The sequence below is a fragment of the Lepidothrix coronata genome, unplaced genomic scaffold (genome assembly GCF_001604755.1).
Source record: "Lepidothrix coronata isolate B3197 unplaced genomic scaffold, Lepidothrix_coronata-1.0 Scaffold94, whole genome shotgun sequence".
NCBI lineage: Eukaryota > Metazoa > Chordata > Aves > Passeriformes > Pipridae > Lepidothrix > Lepidothrix coronata.
The window spans coordinates 625,302-641,414 of record NW_016690274.1 but is presented as its reverse complement, the minus strand read 5'-3'; the positions used below and the strand labels follow the sequence as shown (position 1 = coordinate 641,414).

General features: G+C 39.3%; 1 protein-coding gene across 6 annotated transcripts in view; it reads left to right on the top strand.

Moving 5' to 3' along the window:
• Positions 1-16,113, top strand: part of TIAM2 (T-cell lymphoma invasion and metastasis 2) — a 187,213-nt gene that overhangs the window by 37,449 nt on the left and 133,651 nt on the right. For all 6 annotated transcript variants that reach the window (XM_017822013.1, XM_017822014.1, XM_017822018.1 and 3 more), the window contains exon 2: positions 9,005-9,147. The gene's annotated coding sequence lies outside the window, so the exon portion shown is untranslated. The remainder of the gene's footprint in view (positions 1-9,004; positions 9,148-16,113) is intronic.

Below are 16,113 nucleotides of genomic sequence, written 5' to 3'. Positions count from 1 at the left end.
ATTTCCAACTGCATTATACAATATTATATATAAAATATAGTCAGTAGAGGTAGTAGGAGCACCCTTAAGGATGCCTCCCATATTCTAGCATAATATTTTCACCTGTGTTTAGTTCTGGCCAGCCTTCAGTCATTCAGACAAAAATTTCCAGAGCCTTTTTTCTGCTTCAGGCTGAAACCTCTTGGAAAGATTTTCAACAGAAGAACTCCAACTGTTTTTAAAAGAATGCATTACAGAAACATAGAGAGATTTGTCAATTTTATTTAGCCAGTCATTCCTTCAAAGTATTATTATACCTTCAGGGAGTAGAGAGGGGAGTTTGGGTGCTTTTTGCAGCCCCATGGAAATCAACACAGATTTGCCAACCTACCAGACTTGGTGAAAATGATCTGCACGTGCTCACAAGAGCAGGTAAGAGGTTTGCTGATACAATCATAGAATACTCCCACTTTCTAAAACGTGCTTCAACCTCACCGGCCTCTTTCGGTGCCTGGGGTGATGATTATGGTGGGTAGTACTGAACCAGCTGGGTAGCTCCATGATTCCCACTGTCTCTGCTTTGTTGGAGGAAAGGGTATCTGGGTGTTTAATAGTCTTCCAAATTCAGTAAAGCTTTATGCCAAGGCATACTTGAGACAATAATTGGAAAATCACTACTGTTTTACCAGTCACCATTCATGCAGTTAATTCTGATGAAGCTGAGAGTAGAATTTATACTCTAGTCCATATACTGCTCTCAGGAGTTCCTAGGATGAGAGACGTGATGCCCAAAGTTTGGGGACAAGATTCAAAAAATAACTTTTTGTCTTCTACCTTTTTTTTTTCTCCCGGGTTGCAGGGAAACTCTAGTACTGCCAGGATATAGGATTTTTCTGATAATTCTTTGTTACTTTAAAGTAGCAACTGTTGAGTCAAGTCTTCCATAGAGGGGATGGATCTGTCTATTTTGTTTAAAAAGTAGCTAAGCATGAAAATACGACCTGGATGTTTTATGAAAGTTTCAATAAAACAGTGAAAACAATAATCCAATACACGGTATCTTTAAGCTTTTGAAGAAATCAGGATAAGAGCGGTTCCTGACTTGAGGGTGATGGCAAGACTAAGGTCAGGTCTTTGTCGTTCTGCAGAGTGGGAATGAAGTTGCTGCTGATATGTCAGCATTGCTCTAGTCAAGGTCCAAAGGCTTCATGTAGTTGGTGTTCTCTTTTGCCATGTTCTAGTTCTTTCACTTTTATAATGACATTGATAATTCTTGCTTCTCCCTATCTCAAGCCCTTTTAAAATATTCATCTTGCTCAGAAAACACAGAATGCTTCTCCTAGTGAGAAGTGCTTTAGATGCCTTCATGATCCCGAAAGAGACACCAGGAGTTTTTGTGAAACAGGAAATTTATACTTCCACAGTTGGGGTGGAAAGGGAGAGGGAAGCACTTGCCAGCCTCCGGTACTTGGCCAAATTAGTGGGCTAAGAAGTAGATCAGGATTGCGGCAAATAGGTAATTGCTTGTAGAGTATAAATGACTAGATTGTTTTACAATAGTTCTGCTAATTTGTTTTGCTAACCATGATGAAGACTGATATTTTGTCACCCTTCAAACATGCATTCACATTTCACACCCAAAGGTGAATGTTACAATGCATTTCTTAGCAACTGCAGCATTCATGATATGCTGTTTAGCATTTTCAGCCTATTCAAACAATTAGGGTAGTCTGTGAGGATAGTTCCTTAGCACTCTCCATCTCAAAGCATGCTTCCACCAACAAAAATGCCACTAATTAAAACTTATGTGAGTGGAAATGTTATCATTAACATCAACTTTATGCTCTTTATTTTGAAAAAACGTAACTGTTGCTATAGTTAACTAAAACAATTAAGCAGTTCAGGACCCTGTGTTATAAGATCTTAGATAAGAGTTAATCAATGTGGCAAATTGTAGGTTTGTCTTCTTGCCAGCTGGAGTTAATAGTGGGTGACTTCCCGGGGAGTTCAGGTGCTGAGGTGAGAAGGAGAAACTCCGGTGTTTTCCTTAAATGTTTGTCTTGATCTGCTGAATTTTTCAATACATATTTAAGCAAAAGAGACTGAATTTGAGACTATATTTCATGTTAATATTTTGAAGTCATTTTCCTCACCATTTCTGTTGCTTTTAATCAATTATGAATGTCCTGATGTAAATGCAGAATTAAAATACTAGGCTATTTTCTTGTGCATGATGTAAGGTCCTAAAAATTAGACCAGATGAATGTTCTGGAAGAGAGAAAATAAAATACTTGAAAAAATGTAAGATAATACAGTATTTTCTGAAGTATATCTTTCTGCATGATATCTGTAAAATGTAGATTATCTAAGTGTTAAATTTGGTATCTATCACCAAATGTGAGTAATGACCTGTTGGTAATGCTGCTAGCTTTATAGAAAATCTAAGGCTTCCCTTTCTGTGTGCAGCTTTTTGTGTTGCTTTTGTTAGCTTCATGGAAAATTTCAAAGAAATCTCCAACTTTTTTTTGCCAAAAGTTTTTATTTCTCTGACAAAGTAATAATACTGTTGCTTTAAGCCCACAGCGTTGCTTTATATAGATCTGACCTGGTTTATAGTGTTGCTTTCCAATACACAGTAAGAGAGTTCATCTCCCTTTCAGAAAAGGTTTATGACTGATCTTTGCCTGTCTTGGAATGTTTATTTTCTGAAGCTACTTCACTGCAAAAATATTTTGAAATGGAGAGTCCCAGGCTGGTGATGGGGTCTGTGCATCTATTGCTTGTGCTCTATGCAGATATAATCCCGTCAGCAGTAGAAAGCTGTGGTTTTGTGATGGACCTCCCGTAGATCAGGCTCAATTCTGGTATTTCTGTGTCCCTTCCCTATCGATCATCCCTTTTTAAAAACTGCATAATTGAACTGATCTATGGGTGTTGGCAAAACCATCAGAAGCCTCAGTAAGATTTAGTTACTGCTTCCAGTCCTTTGCAATAACATAGGCTTACTTTCTTTTCTTCACATGTTGTGGATGATGAAATAGCCTTGAAATAAATAATTTTAGAAAAAACCTTTTCACCACTAGGGATAATGGCAATAGAGAAGGGATTTGCAATAGATTGTTTCTGGATGCTCTTAAAAAGGCATGAATCAGCTTTCTTAAAAATGTAAATCTTAGATGTGAATCTGAAAATGTACCCTCAGCTTTCTTGCTTGAGTTTTGCTGAAGCCACATATTGATTATGTGTTAAGTTGACAGAGGCCAGTGGAAAAATCCTTTCTAACCATGTACCAGGAGTCTGTGGAACTGTGTTGTATCCTGTATGGTGGCTTGTGCTTTGAAAGTGAATAAATAATGCCAAGTATGGGAAGAAGCATGCACAGCAGAAGAGATGATATGAAGCATGCAATTTAGGATGTGGAAGAGAAAGCTCTGCTCCTTCCTCCCTGCCCTGCCTAGCCTGGTTGTCCTGTCTGCCCCATGTCTGCCTTCCTAATGTCGTTTTCTGGTGACCAGGAAAAGGATTAGGGCTGCTCCTACATAAAGCTGAGTAACCAACTCTACCTGCCCCTTTGCAGATGACCATCCTAGACAAAGGGAAGCAGAGCAGGAAGGTTATTTGCTTGAAATCATCTGGGGCTTCTATCACTCAACCTGTGGGAAGGAGATGGTGTCTGCCTTGGTCACAGGGCAGTGGGCAAGGCAAAGCGCATGGTATGGGGATGCTTTCTATTCATGTGTGGAGACCAGGAGGGGATTTTCACAGAAAGATGAAAGTTAGACAGTCCTTGAGGCTGTTCAGAGCATCAGCAAACAGAATCGTGACCCTAAGTGCTGGTGAAGCATGAGCAGAGATACAGTCAAGGAAGGCTTACCTGCTTTTCAGGGGTAAAAGACTCATGATCAGGCTGAAGACCAGCTTGTGGCTTGAGAAATTTTAATGAGATCTTGAAAATAGAGTGAGGAAACCTTTAAATAAGGTTTTCCCTTTGATTGTCTTCCTAGGTGGGACACTGAAACCACTGGCTGGATGGGAGTATACCTGGTTTCAGTTGTGGTATGTGCTTATTGCTGTGTACATTCCCACTGAGTATCAGTGTCAACCCTCATTACTTGCTGTAGCTGACTAATTCATGGCTGCAGGTATTTGGCAGGGCTTTGAAAATATGTATTGAACCTCCAGCCTTGGTTTGTTTGTTTTGTAGAATCACAATAATTCAAAAAAATTAAATAGATGATTATGAAATTCAAGGCAAGAAAATATGAGACTTCCTAAAGAATAAAGTAAAATAAAAAATACCTCAGAAGTTTGAGACTGAAAGTTCGTAGTTGAGTTGTGAGTTTTTGCTACTTCTTTTGAAGTTGAATAAAGAGGAAAGTGGTTTAATGCAGAACTAATTAATACCCATTTCTCTGGGGTGGAGTGATCTGTTTTCAGTCACACCTTCTCCAGGGTAACTCAAGTGGATTAATCAATGATCATCTTTCTAATTAAAGTGCTGAATAGAGAGCTAGAGGATTAGAGGTTGATCATTAGTTTTGTGTAGAATCAGTGAATGAAAGGAAAGTAGTGTTAACAAGATGTTCCTTTTTCTCATAGGATCAGTCAAAAATTAGGAAAAAGGTCAGGACCTCTGAAATGCAAATTATCAACAAATATAAAAAAATATTTTCAAGTGCTTTCAGAATTATATTTTCAAAGTAGCAAGAAAGGTGGGGAAGGAAATGCCTTGGATCATCCCAGACATACATATCTGCTTGTCTCTGTTCTACATCTGACAGAGCAGTTAGGGTAGATCCTGAAACTCTGTTTGGGAACGGGAAATTTCGTGGAACAAACACCCAGGCACAGGGAAGTGAAGTCCAACCTTCCTTGTGCTGAAGGTTTCTGCCTTCTGGGCAGAGCTGCATGCTGTGGCACAGCTCTGCCATTGTGGGTAGGCTGAATAGATGTGCCCAGTCAATGGTCCCTTTCCAAGGACTGGAGTGTTTGCTGCCCATGAGCAGAGCTGATGCTCAGTGTGTCACTGGGCAGCCTGGACTCCTAGGAGTTGATTATATGCTGAATGTCTGAATATAAACTGATATGTCCAGTATGACACATGGCCCAATTAGGGTTGTTCCATGGGGCTGAAAAAGTTGTGGAATTCTTTTTTTTGTTTGTTTTCTATAAAGAGAAGCAGCTTTCCGTGCTATTACATGTGAGCTTCAGACTGTTGCCAAATTTCTCCAGGGGAAAAAGGGTGGAAAACCAAGAAAACCATGTGCAGCAAACTGATGGACTGTTGCAGAAAGCTACAACAGCTGCCACAGGCTTGTTGGTTGAACATAGATGTCACAGAATCTCTCTCATCTGATGATTGACAGAATAAGATCTGGATGTATATACTGTAACTATCCTGGAAAGCTGTTTGCAGTGCAGTTTATAGGAGGGTATTGTGTACTCAGTTTAGCTACAAGTAGCTAACTCTCCCAGGAACCACATGAATAAACATCAACTCTCTGCTTCCTTCTTGTTACCAAACCTGTTGAGGTTTGGTACCATCTCATACCTCCCTTTCAACACAGGAGGTGTACTACAGCTCAGAGGAATGGATGTGTCTGTAGAGTTGTGTTCTTGAATTGCTCAGCACCTCGTCACTGTACACTGGCTTTAACCAGGGGCTATAGTTTATAATGAAGATGTCTGGCAACCCGGCAAAAGAAGCCAACCAACCAACAGTCAGTATTTGCTCACTGCTTGTGCAAATGGCACCTGCCCTGAGTTTGTACAGCCCTTCTCAAATCACAATTGAGGAATTACATCTGTGACTTTAGTGTTGCTATCGAGTGTATAATGTAATTCACTCTTTGTTTACAGTAGAGCTGGAAAGGCCTATGGTAGCTTTGTACTAAGGACTTTACTTCAGCCTTTTGCTGGTGTTTATTTTTGTGTACCTCACTATTGAACAGGGAAATGAAAAAGTGAGTACAAGATGAATGACAAACTGCAGTTTTTTTACCATAGCACATACTGCCTAATCTATTCTGTTCAGACAATCGCAGCTATGCCTACCTGTGTGCCCTCAACTAAATGACAGAGCCTAGAGTGTTGTATTTGCCATGCTTAGTGCGTGGGATTTTTGTCCTCGTTAATGTGCAGGAAGGAAGAACCTGAGTCTGGGATGTATTGAGGTTTATGTGACTGTTATTATAGTACAGCAGTTCTTTGTCTTTTAAGTACTACTTTGTCTTTTTCTATAATTTTCTTTTTGTTTGTTGTTTTTTTTCTCTCTTTTTTTTCCTTTTTTTTTTGTTTGTTTGGTTTTTTCTTTTTTTTTTTTTTTTTAATATGTGATGGATTTTTTTTTTTTTTTTCAGATTGATTCCTTTGGAAGTGCTTTGCCCTCAGTAGAGGTTTGATGAGAATCATTGGTCTTAAAAGACATGTTTTGGGCAAGGGGAAAGAGGAGTGTTGTAAGATCACTGATATAAGATACCTGTTTCCTCTTAGCCTACTAGAAAAAGGTACTTGAACGTGTAAAGCTCTGTATGTGTGGAGCAATGTAGATTTTTCTTATGTTAAGCCTTATAATTCAAGATTGTGCAGATCTGGGAAGATGGGTATCACAGATCTGGCAGAGCACTGCTGGGAAGTTTGTATTCACTATGGCAAACTTCCTTCAACGTTTGATGGACTGCTTGCGGGGGAGCATTGTGACCTCCCTAAGAGGTAGCTTGCTGGGAGTGCTGGAAACACTTCAAGAAATCTGGCCCTCTTACCCAGGCCAGGAAGTTTTCTTCAAACAGAGCAGGATATCATCCTTAATAAGTATCCAAGTAAGACCTGATTGGTAGGGATACTTGTAATACTTTGCCATAAAGTGGTTCTTTTGTATCAAAAGTAGTACACCATCTGCCTGCTATAAAACATTGTGTTCTTGTTTCTGTCTGTTCTTGTCCAGATTGAAATGTTTTAGCTGTACATTTACAAATCTGGGATGACTGAGTGTTAGTATTGTGAGGTCACCTGGGTTGTAATTAGCTAACAGTTCGCTGCATTCCCCATATAGTTATGGACCAGCAAAAATCCAGGGGAGTCAGGTTTGCCTATGAGGGCAGATTTTAACTCTACATTGTTGAAATTACATGTGTATACTGACATAGGTCTTTTATTTAGATCTGTACTAGGTCTCACTCCATGTCTATCAAAGCATTAGTTAAGAAGCTACATCTATGAAGAGCTGGAAATGTGGTTCCAGACGAAAAAAGAAAATGCTCGAGCTGCCCTCTGCAGTGAGCTGGAACATGGGAAGAAAAAGGGCGCCTCTCAGTTCAGGGATTTTGCAATCATGTAGGTGAGAGCAAGTTATCACCCAGGTCTTTTGAGTCTTAGTTGCAGGTGCTCAGGAACTGGATATCATGGTGAAGGAAGTGCTGCGTGTCTTTGAGGAGTGGATCCATGCTGTGCCGTTCTGTAGGAAAAGATAGAGGTCGACCACAGTAGCAGCACTGTGAACATTGCAAAAGAAGATATCCATGACACATGGGTCACAGTGGTGTTATCTGAATGCCATAGTCATGGCACTTGCAACCCTGTCCTGCAGTGCTTGGCTCTGTGTCTCTTACAGCCACGATTAGGAGGGCTTAGGTGGTCTGTGCTCTAAATGTTCTGTGTAGGTAGATACATACCTTTCCCTACCGTCAAAGCAAGTCTGTGTTTTGTATTTGGAACTTTACAAGTGTTTTTATGGTAACAACTAAGACAAATATTACTTACATCTTATTACTCAAGTTTCCTCTTGGATGTGACTTGCAGCTTGATACTGCTCTTTACTTTGCTCACCCATTGTTAATTTGTCCATTTTGTATGGGGGTTTTGCAGCTTGTATTCTTTGCTATTTTGTTTGCATTTTATTTTAATAAAACACCCTTTGTTTTGAGTGAAGTCAGTTTAGGACTTTGCTCCAACTCCACTAGTAATCTTAGAAAAAGGAAATTTAACAGCTTTAGACAGGAGTAACACCTAGTTTCTATTTTACAGGTTTACATGTAACATTTTAGTTAAGAATCTGTTTAGTTTTGTAGTGACCATCACCAGGCTTTTCAGTAAGATCTGCCTTTTTAAGCATGAGTATGATAAAATTCTTAGTGTTAGTTTTAATTCTGTGGTATGTCGGTTTAACTGTTGTAGATAAAAGGTTTTTTTCTGACAAGGTGCTGTGTGCCATGAAGAAGCAGTTTAAAATCAACTTTGCCAATTTAAATATCACAGAAAATATAATAGAATGACACTTCGCAGAATGAAAATGACAGACTTGGTAAAGCATGAAGTTCTCCGTGCCAGCTTTTGGGAGTTCAGTTAGGCACTCTTCTTGTTCAGTGCAAATACACTGAGGATGGTGTCTATGTCTTCTGTCTTACCATTGTCAGGTGGTGTGGGCAAAAGAGCAGCCCATTGTTCCATATTGGTCTACTCAAAAGTAGTGACTGGCTTTTCAGTGCTGAGCTTGGTTGGTGTAAGAGAACTTCCACAGGAGTTCTTTGTAACTGATGTGCAGCTATTTTTCGGAGGTCCTGGCTGGGATTTGTTAGCAGTTTTAAATAAGAACGTGTGGAAATGGGCAATTCTGCTATGGTACAGGTACTGTTTGTGGTCTCTGCCACCACTGTAGAAAAGGGACTGTGGTGGTGCTGGCCCGTTTCAAGCTACCTTTCCTGGTTGTGTGTTTCCTAGATGGAAACCTGGACAGCTTAACAAAAGCTCCTCTTGAAGCATATGGTTGTAATGTGTTGCTTTACTGGGTTTCTAATTTCCATTTCTACATAGAAAGAAGTTTTTTAGCTGTTGTGCGTGAGCAGTCTGCACGGAATGTGCAAGTAAGGTATGAATTGAGTGGAGATGTTTCTAGCTGCTTTTTTTGCATAAGAATTGTTGGCTTTTGCATGGGAGGGGTTAATCATTTAGTTGGCAGTGCTTCAGAACAAACCTTATTTCTAATGTATCTAGGGATACAGGTGTTAACAAAACAATTTTTGTTTTTCAGATTGCCAGCACTACAAAAATAAAGACTTCCAGCAAATAATTCTTCAGCTTGGAAAGCTGCAAGGACACCCCACCCTCTCTCTGTGCTTTCACTCGTGATGCAGAGAGAAAGAAGACATTTGGAGATCAAATAAATTATGCAAGGTTTGTTTGCTTTTATTTTGTTGGTTTGTTTATTTCTGAATGGGTAAATTGTATTATGAAACATTATAGGCCAAGATCCAGATACAACCAGCTTAAAATTTGTTTTAGTCCCTCAGTGTTAATGTTTCATATTGAGACTTTAGAGTCAGCCAGTAGTGAACATCAGCACAGGGGGAAATGTAGGCTATGTGAATTGTTTCTCTCAAGGCTTTAATCCAAATTTTAAGGCCTCTGGGTTCAAAATAGTTTGTATTTACAAAACAGACAAGCCTTCAAATCTGTAAATAGCATAGATGCAGTTTTCTATACTTAACTCAGTAGGGAAAGGGAGGGGTTTAGGCTTTCTCCTGCTCAGCTCAGTGTCTTATGATGTGGTAGATTCCCTCTCAAAGGAGAAGGAATGGATGAGCAGTTTCTGGTGTGTGCATCATTCAAGAATTAGACAGAAAATCACCAGTGAAGTGATGACCTGCTCCTGATGTCTCACCCAAAGGACAGAGCAGTGTTACAGTTAAACTCTGGTGATCATCAGGTGTCTGTCAGATGTAGTTAGAAACACTGTGAATGGCATATGAGCGAGAGATGTGCTTTGGTTGAGGGTTTGAAAGGCTTGGTGCAGCTGAGTTTATGGTAGGGCCAGTTTCCTCCACCCTGTTTTGTTTTGTCATCTGAAATAAAGGGGTTATTTAGAGATTTTTAAAAGACTTAATCACGATGTTTTTTAAAAGGCTTATTGAGAGCATTTATTCAACTTTTGGTTATTTTTGATTGCTTCAGCACTGTGTGCTGTTACTACATTGTTATCAATACTGTGCTATCTACTACAACATGTATGCTACTAGTGAACACGAAATCCAGACCCATTTGGCCTTTGAAGCTGGAGTTCACTGCACAACCCTGACAAAACCACTGTTTAGGAAGTTTAGGCCTATGGGCGGTTTGCACATCACAGGGAAGCATGGTTGGACCTCAACGCATCCTGTTCATCCTCATTCCCTAGGAGTGTGTCTGACACGATCACATCCACTAGAAAGGAATGCAGTTTCAGAGGAATTCGGTCTCATTCTGTGCTAGGACAAAATTGCTTTTCTTTCCTGACAAAATACTTTGGGGCAAAATCGTGCTGAATAAATGAGGGAACTCTCCAAGTTGCAGAGAGTTGCAGGTTTTTCTTCCCTGACTCACACATACCAGGCTGGTAACTATTAGAGCTGATTGGTCTATAATATTCAAGGAGTTAAAAAATAATATATAGGTGTATGTTCAGTTTATTTTGTAACCCACTCATCTCTTTTAAAATCAGTATATAATGGAGCATTGCTACATTTTGTAATGACTTCTGAGTTCTACCACTTGAAAGGGACTTCGGGCATTGATGCCACAAAAAGTAGATATGCACAAATGCTTCATTTGCTGTTATTTGGTTACAGAGTATTTGGCCCGTTCTTTCTAAAACAGGCTAATTTTAATACTAGCTTATACATTCAGGGTATATTATAAGATGAAAATGGATTTGCAGGTGTGATCAGTGCTCTGTTGAATGTGATTACAGCAGTCTAGAAGCTCTTCTGAATTTTGGAGTTTCCCTCCTCAGAAAGGTAAAATAATATAAACAAACAACTCAAAAATAGTGAACTTCTAATTGATGGACGGCCGTAAAGCTGTGCCATTGTGATTGATACAGCTAGACTTACTGTTCCAATGTGCTGTGTCATACTCTATTGCCACAGATTAAAAGTGTCACAGAGATTTTATGGACTGCAGCACTCATAAAAGTCCTAATTTGTTATGTTAGTCAATCTGTTGGGGATTTGTGGGGTTTTTGATTGGTTTTGCTTGTTTGGTTGATTGTTTGATCTGTATTGGTAAAAGGAAGTATTGAACCTGATTCTAAAATTTAACAACACTAGTGTCTGTTGGGGCATTTGTACCCACAGCCATCAGAGTCTGCTGGTGCTATTTGCCACAGTCGAGTGCTGTGGGAGGGATGCACTATTTATTCCCTTTCTAGTTCTTCAGCTTTTTATCAGTCAGTATATTTTGTTTCATTTTGTTTCATTGTGCCCACCTGCAGTGAAAACCGAGAGGGAGCCTGTCAGTGGCAGAAGGTGAATTTGAGAACCACATGAAGACATGGAGGAGAAAATTATGGCATACAGACTCCTAATGATAAACATACAAAGAGCATCCTAAAATTATAAAACAGTGTGGTGCATTAAAGCTCTAATTTGCATTTTGGCTAAAGCATAGCTGCATTTTTGGACTATCCCTTTAATTTTGTTCTTTTAATTACCTGCTGACCAGTTCTTGGTGTGGAAGCAGCAGGAGCTATGCCTGCAGCAGTTTCCTGACATAGTGGTTTCTATCAGATAGAGCAATGGGATTCCTAAGGTTACTTTGAAACTTGGGGTCTCCTGCTGTAAACCAGCAGACTGACATGAACAGGAATCTAATTAAAAAATCCAAGATATTGAATAAAGCTCACAAATGCCATCTGTTCAGCTTTGCAACCTGAAATTGTTCTGTGAATCACAGTAACAAGTTTGATTGTTTCCTCATTTACATTATGCTGAATTTTGTTACAGCAGCCACCCATACAGGCAGAGTCGTTCAGGCTGGTTCTGTTAGTGTCAGTGGACTTATATTAAGTATTCCAGCAAAGTATGTTCAGGACATAGAGCTGGCTTAAAACCTAATCTTATGAGGAAGGCAAGGCCCTGCACTGATTTGCAGTTTAGAAAATGCCTGGAAAGGGGCAGCACTCCATCTGTAGACTCTTGCAACAAATTGTTCCCAGGTTAAAGTAATTAAAAGCAAGGCCTGGTTATTTGCCTCATTTGCAAGTAAAAGTCTTACTCATGGGGTTGATTGGATGAGAAAATACCAAACAAAAGTTTGTAGACCAAGGAGAGGAAGAAAACCACCAAGTTTGTGATGGACTGATTGGGGAAGTAATGAAACGTGAGAAGAATACCCACCGGTACCTTCACAAAAACTGTGGAATAGAGTAATCTTAAAAACTGTTTCAGTAATAGATAATGTCAGTACCAACAATGTACATTCAACCTTAATACAAAATGAAGAAAGAAGCTTTGTGGCTATTTGGACAAGGCCTCGTGGCTGATATTCAGGCATAGTGTACAAGGAGAAATGTGCAGAAAAGGCTGAGGAAGCAGAAAACATTGGTGTACTGAAGGAAGTCTTGTGGCCTGCTGTTTAAGCTGTGTATCCAGGAAACAATTTCTTATTGGCAGGCAACAGCAGATAAACTCAGTAAAACTAAGTTACTGATTTCCTAAAAGAATCAATCTGGTGTATGCATTTTTTGCAGGGTAATCCCATAAGAAATATATAAGGCCCTAAAAGCTTCAAGGTGAGATAATACTCCTGTCTCCAAAGCTGGCTATCTGCAGTTACTGCCTACCCTTATTTTCTTGTTGTGCATTGCTTTCCCTGTTTCCTTGGTGTTCACTGTCACAGCCTTGTCCACCATGGCCTAACAGCTGATCTACACCGTTAGCAAGGATCACCAGCTTTACTAAAAACAACACCAAAAATTTAGGCATGCCTGACAAAGTTTAATGATGCTACTCTCCATCCACAGGACAGCTGTCCCCGTTATGTATATCCAGTTTGATGCTTCTGTAAGCTGGCAGTGCTGACAGAATGCTGGAATGAAAGGAGCAAAGTGGCACCTTTCCCCTGTGGAACTGTTGGGATTGTGGACCGTGGTACAGTGTGAAGGAGAATGCAACTTCCCAGGGGAGCACAGGGTGCTAATCTGTGTCCCCACAGGATAACTATCAGTGTGTCCACTCTTGCTCTGCGGCCAGCAAGGTGTAGCTCATCCATCATGCTAGAGAGCCCATCCTCCTCCACTGTAACACAGAGTGGGTGGGAGTTGGTGTGCGTAGGTAGTGTAGCTGATATACAGTAAGCATTACCCCAGGTTTTTCCTGGTTTGTAAGACCACGCCTTGAGCAGAAACAGCAGTGCTCTGTGTGTGAGCATGGGAGCAAAAGGAGGATTTGTGTCTATATTTCTCTGAGAGACATTTTACTAAGGTCTCTGGCAGTCTGGATAGATGATTGTTCTCCCACCTGAGCCTTACCACTGTCATTAACAGGCGGTGGACATCCTTGCTTGAGATTCTGACAGCTGCTGCTTTTTGTCTGCTCAGAGATGTACTCCCCTCCTGAAGGTGAACTCTCGTTTGTGCTCCACCATTCCAGTGTCCTGTGAAATCTCACAGCATGATCTGCTGGTGTATTGTCTTCTACCTTGATATATCAGAGAAGTGGGGTTTTTTTATTATTTCTTAAAATTATGTACATCAAATATTCCTTACAGTCTTCTGCTGAATTTGCATATAGAATTAGTCTCTTAAAAAACATGTTATACTTTCATATTTGAGAATAACACATTTTGAAATCATTGCCTGTGTAATACAGGCTAATATTAAATAGGATAGCAAAATGGTCTTGGAAATCAGAGATCAGAAAAGAAAATGACACATAGTAGGTATTGAGAATTCTCACTTCAAAACAAAGTCAGTGTTTCTTCTTCACATGCTCATGCCTTGCACAGCTTTGTCTTGTAAAAGCAATGTGGACAATATTAAAAAGGAAGTTTTTGGAGGTTGCATCGGTCTAAAAGACAACATTTAAGAAAGTGTTGCCTCTCTATATTTGCTGTTGCAAGCAAACTTCGTGCTTAGTCCAGTGCAAATGTTGCATGCATTTGTGTGAACTGAAAATTTAATTACTTTTCTATCTGCCTGTTGTTGGCACTGAAATAATAATTACTGATGGAACTAAAGAAAACCGGTGAGCTAAATTTGAGATGTTTATAAACATATTTAAAAATACTTAAAAAAAAAGCACATATGTATAGTAATTAAGTAGTACTGGAGTTCAATGTACTTCTCGGTAGCAACACTAATCTGGTAGAAGTTCATACAGTGCTGCAGAATTTGTTTTTCAGCTGGCTGAGGCACTAAATGTTGCCTCAACTCATTCATTAAGGCCTCTCGTGAAAGCTTTGCCCTTCATTCACTGATATAGTTGCTGTTTAGGTTCCCCAGAATGGGTGGTTTGTGTATAAATAACAGCTGTCATTGGAGTCCAGTTTCTTATGAAAGACATTTAGCCTTTAGGTATATTTCTTCTGTTGGACTCATCGAGCCATTTGATTTCCAGAAATGTTCTTCCTTTGAGGTCTCTGCAGTATATCTGAAGAGGTGACCATATAGTTGCAGAACACCCTTTCATTTGGGACTGGAGCCAAATTCTGCCACCCCTTCTCCTGCAAGATCCCTTGCGCACTGATCACCGAGGAACTTCCCTCCAAAAACCAACCAAAAAAACCCCAACCAAACCCGAAAAAACCAAACAACACCACCAAAACAAAAAAAAACAAACCCCCAAAAAACCAACTCTAGTTTTAGGAAGTGCAGTGCTCTGGACAGAGTCACTGCAAATCTGAGTTTTAATGTTGTGGATCTTTTCCTGCACTGTTAAAATGCAACTGGTGTAAGAGCTGTTGTGTTGTGTTTTGCTAGGCATGAAGCAGTAGGAAGGGCATGGTCCAAATCTCTGTCACAGGGAGTGATAAATCAACTACCCAGGCACTGAACCTTTGGCTTGTTGGCATAGCAGAGGGAGGGACAGAAATTGCATGATCAAAGACATCAGAAGTGGTGATTAAAGCAATCTTATTTATTGTTTTAGTTTTCTATTTCAAAGCCTTTTCTTTACCCTTTTCTGCTTTCTGAGTTGGCACAAATAATCAAATTCTGTCGCTGTCAAAGTTAGCAGAAAGTTTGATGTCAGCTTTAAGGGACCAAAATTTCACCCACGGTGTTTTAAGATGGTTTGGGCGTTAATACAGCATCTGTATATTTTATGATTCCTTGATTTGTAGGTAATAGTGTAAGTGTTAGAAGTGTTAGATATCCTGTTTTAGTTACCTGAAGAAAATCATACTCCTTTTTACTGTGGGAAGTTTCATGTAATTACAGTAAATTTTGTACTCATTTGTCTCAAAACTTGCTTTTTTTTTTTCTTACACAAAAGGGCATTTTTACTTGCAGACTAACTTTCACTTAAGACAAAAATTAACAGTATCTTTCGACTTTTAAGTTATACAGTAGTAAAATAAGTATTACTAGGTATTTCACCAGCTACATGACTTCAATATACTTAATGATAAAATATCACATGAAATCTTTTGAGGAAAGAATTTCTGTCTAAAAAAAAAAGTGTCATGGAATGACATGGATCTTCTTCTGGTTGCAGTCTTGAAACAGCCCTGCTGTTTCAGCTCAAGTGGATAAGGAAAAGAATTACAAGAAATATTACATATAAAGTGTGTGTCAGTGTAATCTGCTTGTGTAAACCTCTGTGTATCCAAATTAGTATAGAATACTTCTACTCTTTTTTCCATAGAAAATAATAGTATAGAGATGTCTCATTTTGGTTTGTAGCCTAGGACACCAATGTCAGATGTGGTTTTTAATATACTGTATAGAGATCTGCATATGTGACTTTCATATATATTATTTTCCATTAAAGAGTTGTATGAAACATGGGTGGGACTAGTAGAATATTAAGCAATAATGCGATAGTATGATGAGATATTTCTTCATTTTCTAGCTATATTTAACTGGTAAAATTTACTTGGATGAAAAGCAGTTCTCTATACTGTGCATTCAGTTAAACACTCATGAGGTATGTCCTAGCATTCCTTAGTAAAATTAATGTTAAAATGTTATTGAGTTCATCTGGTTTCCTGGATGCGGTCTTTTGTTGCACATTCGCAAACCTGGCTAAAGCACAATTATTTCTTTGCATCTGTTGATACGTTGTTGTAACCTGAATAAAGTGCACTTGAGGACAGGAACTGAATTTCAGTGCTGTCCATTACCTGACACAATAGGAGCTTGTGGGAAGGGAACAGATGCTTTTG